At 48.4% G+C, this 13,332-nt stretch overlaps 1 long non-coding RNA gene across 1 annotated transcript; it reads left to right on the forward strand.

The window, feature by feature from the left end:
• The first annotated feature begins 4,808 nt into the window (after positions 1–4,808).
• On the forward strand, positions 4,809–11,278 carry LOC118239625. Its single transcript, XR_004772266.1, has 3 exons — positions 4,809–4,896; positions 9,320–9,485; positions 11,170–11,278. It is a non-coding gene; the product is annotated as an uncharacterized LOC118239625 (long non-coding RNA).
• Positions 11,279–13,332: the final 2,054 nt, after the last annotated feature.

Genomic DNA, 13,332 nt, shown 5'->3' on the forward strand with positions numbered 1-13,332 from the left:
TGGGCTTTGGGCCAGAGGGAAGATAAAGTTTATGGATCTGGCCTTGAGCAAAGTACTGCCTGAGACAAAGTATCCTGCTTTGTGTCTTCCTTCCAGGAGCTGCAGAAAAGACTTGCTATTGTAGTGCTGTTTAAGCCTATTGAAGAAAAGAGGGAAAGAGAGAAGATGGAAAGAAGAGAAGAGAAGGCGCTCGAGCCGGGTGGTGGTGAGAATTTTCTGATGCTGAGCTGATTTCCAGAGTAAAGACTCTGAGCAATGGTGTCATCTTGTGGCTACAAATAGGAATCGCAGCCAGCCATGTCCCCCAACGTGGGGACATTTTAACTGAAAGTGCAAGAAAACAAGCTGTAGTTCCTCTACACTAGACAACAATAGCTCCACACTTGGTATATTCACATACCTTTGGGGTGAGTCCATAATTAACTCAGTGAAATAATAGGGTTTGATATTTGAGTCACCCCTAACTGTAAGATTTCTTCACTCATTCAGTAAATAGTTACTTACTATTTTCGTAAGACTCTGGGACCCAGCTGTAAAAAAAATAAAAAATAAAATAAAATAAATGCATTCTTGTGCTTTGCATTTTCGATAGGAGACAAATATTCTTACCAGAGCTTTTTGGATCAGAATTGGGCTCTGGGAGCCCAGCAACTTAGACTTGGCCACAACAGGCCAATTAGAGAGACAAAGAACAGTGAGAAGCAAAGAAAGAATTACTCAGTATGGCCACGTTGGGAAGAGGGACAAAGAGGTCCCATAGCCCCCAAGTCTACTGTGGGATCCTGACAAGGAAAGTCAGGTTTAAAAAGAAGACAAGAGGCACACATTACTGAACTGTCCTGGTAAAGGTTTTTCCCACCTATCACTGGCCTGGTGAGTCGTCAGGGCAGTGTGAATTCTCACTCCTGGACACAAGCTCCTCTCTGCCTCCATCCTTTTCTTTCTCCCAGTGGACAGTCATGGAGGACTCCAATTTCTTGGGGACCATTATTTCAATAGTCTGATAGACAAAACAGGGCACATGTGTCTCTTTAGAATATCTTCACCTTTGAGGGGCTAGAGGCATAACTTGGCTTATAGAGCGCTCGTGTAACATGCAGGAGGCCCTGGGTTCAATTCACAGCACTGCAGAAGCTACAAGAGGGGTGGGTGCCGGGCACAGGCCTGGAATCCTAGTGCTTTGGAGGTGGAGGCAGGAGGATCCGAGGTTAAGGCCCTTCTTCAGTGAGAGACTTTGAGGCCAGGCTTGGGAGACATGAGACCCTTATCCCAAATAAATAAACAAATAAATGAAATAGAGCATCTCTGCTCCTGCCAGGGTGGTTACAATGTCGGGCATAGGCAATACAAGGTGGGAGCTATGACAGGTATGACATTGGGAAATGAAGCAGGGCCAGAGCCCTTTGTCCACATGGAGTAATAAATCAAACAAGGTTTTCCTAAGAAGGGTGGCATTTGTGCTGAGACTTGGGTACAGTGGGGGAGCGAGCCAAGGGGACATGTGAAGAAAGGTAGGCTACCTCTGGGATGTAACTCCAGGGTGAATTATCAACTATAGGACACAAGACACCCAGGTAGTCTAGGGGCTACACTGACATGTAACCTCTATCACTAGTATCCTAAGCCACACACACACCAAATTCCCTAGCAGAGTGTGTGGGAAGTCATTCTGGATTGAGGCCCTTTGGCCTATTACCCACTGAGACTGACTTGAACGTGAGAAACCTAACACCCTTCTTTACTCCAATTGCTGGCCTTCCATCTGTGGCCAGTGCTATTCTACAGGCTCTCCTTTGTTTACACTGAAGGCCTCAGATCATCAGTCGAATACCCCACTAAGCCAGCCAAGTTCAAAAGATTTTTACAGCGATTCTTTCAGAATGTAATGCCACTTAGAAATCTGGTGAGTGGCCAGTTCCTGTTGTGGCAGGCTGTTCTGCGCCTAGCTCATTCTGTTTGCTGTCAACAGACATACTTTCCAGGCGTGTTTCCCAGGCATCACCTGGGGCACCACACGGGGGCGGGCTGCAGGCAGGACTGGGCCATGTTCCCGGTAGCTGGCTTCTTGCAGTCGGAAGTGTGTTACTTACAGCTGGAATTGTTTGGAGCCAGATCGCTATCTCGGCTGTTTTGGCACATGAGTCCAAGAGTGCGAGCCAAACATTTCCTGAGCGGCCTCTGGGTAGATGAGAGGACCGGTCTCGGCAGGTCGTGTGACTCAGAAGGTCAGAGAAGCCGGCAACAAGAAATCTGAGACTGTGCCTGTATCCACAGTGCCCATTTCAGTCCCAGGCAGCTGAGCTGGGGCAGCCTGGTGTGTGGCCAGACGTTTTTCCAGACAGTCCTTGGAAAGCCAAATTCAAATGATCTCTGCCAAACTAATAACAATAATGATATAATGATAATGAAAAAATAGGCAAATTCATAAAGTCCCATGTAGAAGTTACTAATGGTCACAGCTTCACTGTGGATCTAACCTTTTTCTGTTTTGTGACATCAGCAGCTTGGGAATGTCCCATGCCAGAGGAAGTCATCTAAAGAGAAAGGAGGACTTGTCCCTTGTAGCCCTCAGTGTTGGATCGTTTCAGCTGAGGTGCTCCTGCTCTTCACTCTTGCACATGAGCTGTCTCTTGTCCAGAGGGGCTGGTCCTGACTGATGCTATTTGTGTCATTGTCTGAGCCTGGGGAGAGGCAGCATGAAACATTCTAGCCAAGCCTGGGCCTGGGCCAGTGTGTATGTGAGGAAGGCTGGCCATCCATTGCCTTGATGTGAGTCCAGCCAGATAGACCGGGTCAGCAGCCACAGCACACTTACCCAAAGCCAGACCGTTGGCAGCAAGGCACAGGACTATTTACGTGTCTTTTCCTTGCTGCCACCCTCCAGCAAGGGCTCCCACGGCCTCTGTAGGTTTTCTTCCGGAAGGTGAGTCTTGAGGAGAACAGTATGGTATAGAACGGGCTGGGCTTAGTGAAGAATTCTTGGGTACAGCTGTGGAGTGTAAACAGTGGCAGCATTTCACAGAGGACAGTGTGCTGTGTGCATCCTGCCCTAAGTGTTACTGCTAACTAGTGACGGCTGAGGAATACCCCTTTTCAGTCCAAAAATCTTGCTAAGGGATATAAATAATACTGTCACCAAAGCTCCCGAGACTTTAAGGAACATATGTATTTTTCTTTCCTTTTTCTCCCTTCCTTTCTTTCTCTCTCTCTCTTTGTCTCCTCTTTCTTTCTTTCTTTCTTTCTTTCTTTCTTTCTTTCTTTCTTCCTTTCTTTCTTTCTTTCCTCCTCTTCCTCCCCTCTCCTCTCACTCTCTCTCTCTTTTTGGTTTTTCGAGACATGGTTTCTCTGTGTAGCTTTGGAGCCTATCCTGGCACTCGTTCTGTAGACCAGGCTGGCCTCAAACTCACAGAGATTCACCTGCTTCTGCCTCCCGAGTGCTGGTATTAAAGGTGTGCACCACCAACACCCAGCTCTCTCTCTCTCTCTTTCTTTCTTTCTTTCTTTCTTTCTTTCTTTCTTTCTTTCTCTTTTGTGTGTGTGTGTTAAGTGCATTTATGCCATGGTGTGCATATTAGGGTTAGAGGATGATTTTCAAGAGTTGGTTTTCTTCTTTTTATTATATGGCTCTGGGGGAATCAAACTCAGGTTGACACAATTAGTAGCAAGCACCTATGCCCACTAAGCCATCTTACTGTCCCAAGAATCTACTCCTTAGCTGTGGCTTCTCCAGCCACAATTCTGACGCAGAGCTTGCTCTGTCACTCTTGACAGAATCAGGGTGCTGGATGGACCTGTGCTGCCACCAATCTCCAAGCATTTGCCTTGGTTGGACACTAAGTGAAGGCCTGTCCCTGAGCTCTCAGCACTCGGTGGGTAGGAATCTGCTGTTGCTATGGTTGAAGTCTGGACAAGCACAGGAAGGTCAGGCAGACCCCAGGCCTGGTTTTCCAAACCTGTATCTGATACAGGGCTTGAGGTCTCCTGAGTTAAATTGCAAGGGTGGCAGGACAGGGTCACCCCTGGTAACAACCCTTATGCTGGGGGCAAAAGAGGCCTTCACAGTTTAAAAAAAAAAAACTTATTCTTTGCGTCTTTCACATCATGTGTCTCGATCCCATTCATTTCCCCATCCCTTCGTACCTACCTTCTGCCCTTGCAACCTTCGTCCCAAAATGAAGAAATAAAATTCAAGATTAAAATCTTGTGCTGGGCATTGGTGGTACATGACTTTGATCCCAGCACTCAGGAGGCAGAGGCAGGCGGATCTCTGTGAGTTTGAGGCCAGCCTGGTCTACAGAGCGAGTGCCAGGATAGGCTCCAAAGCTACACAGAGAAACCCTGTCTCGAAAAAACAAAAAAAAAAAAAAAAAAAAAAAAAAAAAAAAACAAAGAACCTCATCATGGAAGCTGCAGTGTGACGCAGTCAGTGGGTCACACAGTAAACCCTTTTGTCCATATATCTTTACTTGCAGCTGTTCATTGCACCGAGTCATTGGTCTGGTTCGAGGCCTCTGGTTTCTGCTACACTATTGATGTTGGACCCTCACTGGGACTCTTCTTGGATATCCTGTTGTTGTCCTGTGTTGTGGAGATCTTGCAGCTTTGGGTCTGCAGGACCTGTCCCTTCACGTGCTCCAGCAGATTGTAGATGGGGTGGGTGTTGGGCTGGGCCAACTCATAAACCTGGTTCTGGGCCTGGGTAGTTGCAGGGTTGGTGAGCCTGCCAGCTCTCCCTTGTTCTCACCACCAGAGGGAGCTCTCCAACATTGTCCCGGCTAGTTCATCCTTTGCAGCAGTGAGCAAGGGGCGGGGCAGGCCAGTTCTCCTGCTTTCTTACCCTGAGAATCGTCTCTCCCACACCTGGACCACCAGGGCCAGCTCTACTGTGTTGCCCAGGTGAGGTGCCGGGCCTGCTTTCCTGAGTGCTGCAGCTGGTGAGAGACTAGGGCAGTTCTCCCGTTCTTGTGATCTCAGGCCAGCTCTCTCATCTACCTCAGACATAGACTCTCCTCAGGCAGATGAGGGGCGGGGCCAGATCTCTCAAGCTTATGTTCTTCGGCAGGTTTAGGCCCATCCCCATCAATAGGGTCAGTTCCGCTATGATGCCCAGATGAGGTATTGAGCCTAATTTCCAGAGAGTTGCTGCTGGTAAAGGGGAGGTCAGCTCCCTTGCCAGCTGGAGGCAGTAGGGGCAAGGGAGAAGGCATCTTCCCCTCACGCCCCTCCACCACAACTCAGATGAGGGAGGCAGTACAGCTATGTGCCTCTCACACCCTCAGAGCCGGCTTACCTGTCTACAGGGTCTACTCTACTGTGCTGCCTAGCAAGGTGCAGGGCTCATTCTCCTGGATGCTGGTGCTGGTCAGGTCCCCACTTGTTGCAGGTGGTGAAGGGCAAGGGAGGCATCTTTCCCTCCCCACATGGCAGGTGCGACCTGCTCTCCCATTCTCACGCCCTTAGGATCAGCTTACCCATGTCCCCGTGAGCAGGGTCAGTTCTACTGCGCTGCCAATGAGGTGCAGGACCTCTCTCCTGAGAGCTTCAGCTAGTGATGGGTAGGACCAGTGAGGAACGCGGCCAACTCTGTACAGCCCTATCCTGTAGGCCTTCGGTGGTATCAGGAACCATGGGCATCAACAAAGACATGGGCCCCGGCGGCAGCCCAGGCCCAGATATCACCATGGCCCTGGGTGGCAATGAAGCCACTCCCCTCAGCCCGCCTCTCACTGCTTTCACCTCTTCAGGTATGAACCATCATTCTCTCTCTCTCCTCTCTCTCTCTCCTCTCTCTCTGTCCCTCCCTCCCTCCCTCCTCCTCCCTCCCTCCCTCCTCCCTCTCTCTCTCTCTCTCTCTCTCTCTCTCTCTCTCTCTCTCTCTCCCTGTCTCTGTCTCTGAAATACCATACCATATATTTGCTCACCATGATAGTGCCCATCTGCCTGTGCTTCCTCCTCGTGGCCGTGGGCAGACACCCCGGGGCCTGCCTGTGGGTCTCCTTGTCTCAGTCTGTCACAGACAGCACTGGGCAGGACCATGCTTCCTCCTCGGAGCCCGGGGAGGTCCATCCCAGGGCCTCATTCACATTCTTGAATGTACAAGTTTAACCCAGATCCCACCATGACCTCCCAGGCGCCACCGAGACCCTGCTTAACTTAACAGCCCACATGATGCTCAGCAGCAAGGGCTTCCACTTACACACTGCTGCCCTGGCCCCAAACTGTCCCACTCTGATACTCTGCACTCTACCTTTAACTTTTAACCAAATCAGTTTCCAGTGAATGATGCAAGTCTTCCTTCCCCAGATGCTCATGATTTTAAAAGTCTTTGACTATGGTCTGCTGGTGGGCATTTTCTGCCCAGTACCTCACCCTGTACTGGAAGTTGTGGGAACTTGCTAGGTCCTGGTCTTTTTCCTCAAGAAACCTTTCATTTTAGAGACTTCTCTGCCACAGAGGTTTGGTTTAACAAGCCACTGACTTTCTGCACAGAAATCTGGGAGAGGTAACTGCTGATCACTGCAGACTCGAGGAATGAGTAACTCAGTCACCAGCTTGTCACCAGCAGGCTATCTAACTGGGTGGCAGAGCAGAGGAGGCTACTGTGTGCTGGGGGTGGGAGGGAGCAGATAGGTGTGGACAGGTGTGCTTTGGTTCTGGACCTCACTTGAGCGCTTTCCAAGCCTGCCAACCTGACCCAGCTAGAGAGGAAAAAAAAAAAATCACTGAATATCTTTGACAATATCTATTGACATGGGCGCTTGTCTGGACTTTCTCTGTGGGACCAAGATCACACCCCGTCCCTGTGTGTGTGTGTGGGGGGGGGAGGGTAGAAGAGAGGGAATGAATGTGAAAATGTTTATCCCTTAGCTCTTTAAATACTGAAAATATTGCCAAATAAAATACTTCAAACTGATAAATATTGCTGATCAATAGTATTACTATTTATTAATAATTATTTATATTAGCGCTTTTTATTGAAAAGGAAAGCTTAAAAAGTTTTTAAGGGGAGAGCATCAAAATTATATAGATTTTAAAAAAGTTATTTATTTATTTATTTATTTTATACCTAGCACAGGCTGGCTTCAAAACAAAAACAAAAACAAAAACAAAACAAAACTTTGGTGTTGACTTCACCATCCAGTTCTGGTCCAAGACTGATAGAAATACCCTGTTTAACAATCTCCACGGCACTGTGAGTCAGTGAACCCACTTGTGGGTTCTCATCTGGAAACAGTCCCATGCTTAGAACCTTCACCACACGGTGTTTCTCTGGCAGTGACTCTCAGTGCCTCGTAGGCACAGAACTTCCCCATTTGATTTCAGCACCAGCTTCTCCCAAGACTTCACATTGCAGCCGGGCAGGCTAATTCTAATTTGGTGACTCACCTCCTGTTTCCATGGGTGCCTCTCCAGTATCTTTAAAAGCAGTGTCGTGAAGTCAGGAAGGAACAGAGCTCAACTGTACCCACAGTCGAGACTCAGAGCGCCTCAGATTGTTTCTAAGTAATCTCAACCTTTTCTATGAGAAAAGCTACCCACACATGCTCCCAAACAGACTGAACATGGGCTACCCTCACAGGGAGGCTAATGGGGCTCTGGCTCAGGCAATGGTGGAATGGAGGGAGAGGGGAGGTACGGCAGGTATTACCCAGGGCAGAACTCCATTCATGGAGTTCTGGACAGACGTGCAAGAAGTGTGGGTGGAAGGGGAATTCACACGTCCAGGTAGAAACCATGCCTTCTGTAGCCAGTGTGATGCTGGATGGAGAGCCAGAGACATCATGGACACGGGCAAGGTTCTGAGAACACTGTGCCCAAGTGGCAACAGGTGTGCTCTGTATGTCACAGAGACCAGGAGAAAAGTGTGGAGTGAGGAGTGGCCTTGATCTGGACATAAGAAAGGAGTACAAACATTTTCAGAGTGGTGGAGCCTGAGGAGGCAAGATCCCGTTCGTTAGACAAAACAAACAATTCACACCCCAGAATTCCCCTGTATCCTTCTCACCATCCGGTCTCTGGCCCTTTGCTGTACTTGGAGTTCTACCTGAAAACACTGAGCTATGAGGCTCCAGTGTCCCGCTCTAAGGCTCATGAAGGTAGTCCTCAAATGAGGACTAAAATAATGAAAAGATAGGGATGCCTGGTACCACGGTGTCCTGTGAGCTGATTCCTGTGGCAACAGACGACAAACCCTTGTCTCATGGTTAGCTGACTGCAGAGGAGGCATAATGTATGGCAGAAAGGTCCAGAAAAGGGGATGTCAGTGGTAGGAGGGGCTCCCAGTCTAGTAGTCCTTCACTGGCTAGCTGGAGAGAGTCATCATGGGAGGCATGCCTTTGGAGACACACAGGGCCCCATCTGCCATTCTAGCGGCTCCTCCGCTGCACTCTGTTGCTACCATTGTTGTTCCCCTTACAATGGCCCAGAAAGGTAGAGCTTCTGAGGTGTAGGGTCACAATAAAGCCTTCCTTCCTTGATTGTTTCTGCCAGGTGGTTGGTCACAACTGTGTAAAATTAACTAATTCAGCCCCAAGTCTGGCCTGGCTTAGACTTGAAAGAAGGTGAGTATGATCGGGTGTGTGGGCTCTGGGTAAGGATCCCTAGGTTGCGGGGGGCCAACTCAGAGTGAGTACCCCTGATGTCCCCTGAGGGGAGGCTGGCCTCAGTCTGCAATTCAGCAGCTGTGCTGAGATTCTTTTGAGAGTCCTCAAGACATTGGGGTGAAGAAGGGCACCCCTACAGTGGCCGGCCATCTTCTAGGTGGACTGGGAGAAGGGTGGTGTGGAAAGGACTGAGAAGAGTCGCACACTGTAACCTTAATCTTACTTAATTTTCACAAGAGTCCTACTAGGGAGAATTAGACTGCTGGAGCTATAGGTGACAACCCCCCTCCCCCTGCCCAACACCAGAGATTCAAGAAGGCCAGAACACAAGGTTCAAATCTACAGTGCTTCCTCCTGTTCCTGGAGCACCAACAAACTTGACATTGAGAGTCCTCAAGAGGACTGGAACAAGCTCCAGCACCTAAAACTGTCAGTGTTTTCAGTTCACGATTGCCCTGGCCAGGTCTGAGAGTCAGACTTGAAGTTTGTCCTTGTCATCCCTTCATCAGGCCTGGCTGGGCTGCCCCTTCCGTAAGCCTAGATAACCAGCTGCAGCCAGCAGAGACTGCTCAGCAAGGACTGCAGTCACACCATCTAGATAATTCAGAGCACTTCCTTATTGATTTTTGGTGACTTCCTCTTGTTGACTGTCTGTCTGTGGAATTCAAGTGTCATGAAATACCTTGTCATCTGACGTGTTTCCTGTTCATCCCCAGGATTCAGCTTGCTGCACACAGTGTGTTGCTAAGTGACCTTATTGGAGCAGTTTCTGTGTAAGAGCCTCCAGGAAATACGAGTTCTAGGGAAGAAGAGCTTGTGAATAAGGAGGGAGATTTTAATGCACCTTCTAAGGTCTCCAGCTCTGGCTCTTTGGCTCATCAGGTAATGAGGATCCAACAGGTTAACTCACCAGGCACCCCTCTCACCTGCAGAGTGGGAGGCACCTCCGCAGCCCCTGACACCCTCATTGTACTCTATTAAAGCAGCACTTTTGAGAATCCTAAGAGGGTTAAATCAAACTTTTGCCCTGAAATTAATGGTATTGGTGGTAGCTAGTAGAAGCCCAGGAAGTGGATTCTAGTTTAGCTAAAATGTGTGTGACAATGGCATGTAATGAGTGGGAAAGAGGCCAGGTGGCACCCCTCCCTCAGCCCCTGCCAGCACCTTCTGAATCCACTAGACACTCCAAAGGGCATCACTTTTCTTTGTTGCACGTCGCCACACCTCTCTGGCTGCAACCTGTGTGTGAGGTGACTGCCTGCTGCGGGCAGGGGTGGGGGGTGGGGTCTACAGGAACTTTTCTCTTTCAAGAGGATGGAACAAACCAGTTCCATGGAGCAGAAAGCTGTTCCTGGGGTGATTGTGAACATAGCGCTGCCCAAACATTCAGCTGGGTTTTGGTTGTTATTTCTCTGTGTGTTTGATTATTTGCTTGTGGTGTGGCCTCACTCTGTAGCCTGGACTGGCTTAGAATCTGTGCTCTTCCTGCTTCAGCTTCAACCTGCTGGCTGCTGAGGTGACAGACAAGTGTCATTCTTCCCCTTCTAAATCAGACTTCCCAGCTGAGCTCATTGTCAGGCTCAGGTGCGTGAGAACAGACCATCTCCTCGGTGCTAGAGTGTTGTGTCCAGGGGCTTCAGAGCAGCAGAGGCCTTGGGGGCTTCGTCATGATAGCTGAGTTTGCTGAACCTAAGAATTTTCATTTCAGGGGCTGTGATGGGCCAGTGGAGAAAGTACTTACTGTGCAAGTGAGAATGAGAGTTTCATCCCCACTACCCATGTAAATGACTTGCCGAGTGGAGACCCACTAATATTCCCTGCACTTGGGAGGCAGAAATGGGATTCTGGGGACAAGCTGGGTAACTAGACTAGCTAAATCAGAAGCTTTGGGTCCAAATGAGAGACCCTGCCTCAGTAGGTAAAGTGCAGAGTGACCTCTGACCCCCACATGCGTCTGCATACACACACACACACACACACACACACACACACACACACACACACACACACGCATAGCACACACATACACATGCAAATGTCTTCATTTCAAATAAAGCTGTCCAGCCACTCAGAAAACAGAGGGGAGAAAAAGGGTTGGGAGGACTCAGTTCTTAAGGGATACTGGGTGCAATGGAGGACCCAGGAGTTAAGCAGTGCTACATTGCTCAAAGTTAAACTGCTGACCACAGGGTTGGGAGCCATAGCTCAGTGGCAGAGCACTTCTTAGCATGCACAGGGCCCCCAGGTTCTATCCTCAGCACTACACACAACAGAAATGACAAAAAACTGCCAGGCCAGTGGTGGCCCACGCCTTAAATCCCAGCATTTGGGAGGCCAGCCTGGTCTACAGAGCTAGTTCTAGGACAACCAGGGCTACGCAGAGAAACCCTTTCTCTAAATAAATCATAAATAAAGAAAAGAAAGAAAAAGAAATGACAACAACCAAGTTCCAAGTCTCTTGAAAACAAGACACATTGTAGTTTGTCCGTTCTGAAAACTCACACTGACTGCAAATCCCTACTGGGAGGGATTAACAGAAGAACTGGTTTGTTTGTTGTGTGTACAGATGGGAGGATACATACTTACTCTAGAGCTGTGATATGCCATACCACCTCAGGACTCTGCCAGCAGGAAGGCCATCATCAGATATAGCTTCTTGAGCTTGGACTGGAACAGTGAGTCAAAATAAATAAAATATTTTCTTGATTAAGTTTTTGAGTTAGAATACAAAGTAATGGGTTATTGTGGCACTTTCATGCATTTATGTCATTGTAGTTCATTGTTAGTGCTCCCACCCCCCATGCCCTCCTCCATCCTTCTGTCCCTTTTGCTAATCTTCCTCCTCTCCAGATAGGGTAGTTCTTCCTTCTACTTGTTTCATGTCTCATAGTCTCAGGAGCCAGAGAGATGGCCCAGTGGATAAAGGCACTTGCTGCCAAGCATGATGGTCTGAGTCTTATCTGCATGATGAAAGGAGAGAACCAACTCCCAGAAGTCATCTGATCTCCACATGTACGCACACACACGCGCGCGCACACACACACACACACACACACACACACACACACACACACACACACAGAGAGAGAGAGAGACAGAGAGAGACAGAGAGAGAGACAGAGAGAGAGAGGAAAAGGGCTCTTGCATTTAAACAAGAAGCTAGATTTATACAGTAGTCAACAAGATAGACTCATAAACTATATTGTCCAGTCTTGCATTCTTTTTTGTTTTTTTTTAATTTAAATTAGAAACAAGCTTGTTTTACATGTCACTCCCAGTTCCCTCTCCCTCCCCTCTAGCCCTGCCCCCCACTAGTCCCCTATCCCCTTTCTGCTCCCCAGGGAGGGTGAGGCCTTCCACAGGGATCTTCAAAGTCTGTCATATCCTTGGGTCAGGGCCTAGGCCCTCCCCCATGTGTCTAAGTTGAGAGAGTATCCCTCTATGTGGAGTGGGCTCTCAAAGTCCACTTGTGTACTAGGGATAAATACTGATCCACTACCAGAGGCCCCATAGATTGCCAAGGCCTCATCACGGACACCCACATTCAGGGGGCCTGGTTTGGTCTTATGCTGGTTTCCCAGCTATCAGTCTGGGGTCCATGAGCTTCCCCTTGTTCAGGTCAGCTGTTTCTGTGGGTTTCACCAGCCAGGTCTTGACACCTTTGTTCATCACTCCTCCCTCTCTACAACTGGATTCCAGGAGTACCCTTCAGTGTTTAGCTGTGGGTGTTTGCTTCTGCTTCCATCAGCTACTGGATGAAGGCTCTAGGATGGCACATAAGGTAGACATCAATCTCATTATCAGGGAAGGGCATTTAAGGTAGCCTCTCGACTATTGCTTAGATTATTAGTTGGGGTCATCGTTGTATACCTTTGGACATTTCCCTAGTCCCAGAATTCTCTTTAAACCTATAATGTCTCCCTCTATTATGGTATGTCTTATCTTGCTCTCCTCTATTCTTCCCCCCACTCAACCTTCCTGCTCCCTCATGTCCTCCTCTCCCTTCCTCTTCTCCCCTTCTCTTTCTCCTAGCCCCCTCTCCCCTCCCCCCATGCTCCCAATTTGCTCAGGAGATCTTGTCCCTTTCCCCTTCTCCAGGGTACCATCTATGTCTCTCTTAGGGTCCTCCTTATTTCCTAGCTTCTCTGGTGATGTGGATTGTAGATTGCTACTTCTTTGCTCTAGATCTAAAATCCATATATGAGTGAGTACATACCATGTTTGTCTTTTTGTGACTGGGATACCTCACTCAGGATGGTTTCTTCTAGTGCCATCCATTTGCCTGTGAATTCCAAGAGTCCATTGTTTTTTTCTTCTGAGTAGTACTCCATTGTGTAAATGTACCACATTTTTTTTTTCTATCCATTCTTCAGTTAAGGGGCATCTAGGTTGCTTCCAGGTTCTGGCAATTACAAATAATGCTGCTACGAACCATAGTTGAACAGATATCCTTTTGTATGAATGTGCATCTTTTGGGTATATGACTAAAAGTAGAATTGCTGGATCTTGAGGTAGACTGATTCCCATTTTGCTGAGGAATCTCCATACTGATTTCCAAAGTGGCTGTACAAGTTGGTACTCCCACCAGCAGTGGAGGAGTGTTTCCCTTTCTCCACATCCTCTCCAGCATAAACTGTCATTGGTGTTTTTGATTTTAGCCATTCTGACAGGAGTAAGATGATATTTCAGAGTTGTTTTGATTTGCATTTCCCTGATGGCTAAGGATGTT

This window comes from Cricetulus griseus (genome assembly GCF_003668045.3).
Source record: "Cricetulus griseus strain 17A/GY chromosome 1 unlocalized genomic scaffold, alternate assembly CriGri-PICRH-1.0 chr1_1, whole genome shotgun sequence".
Lineage (NCBI taxonomy): Eukaryota > Metazoa > Chordata > Mammalia > Rodentia > Cricetidae > Cricetulus > Cricetulus griseus.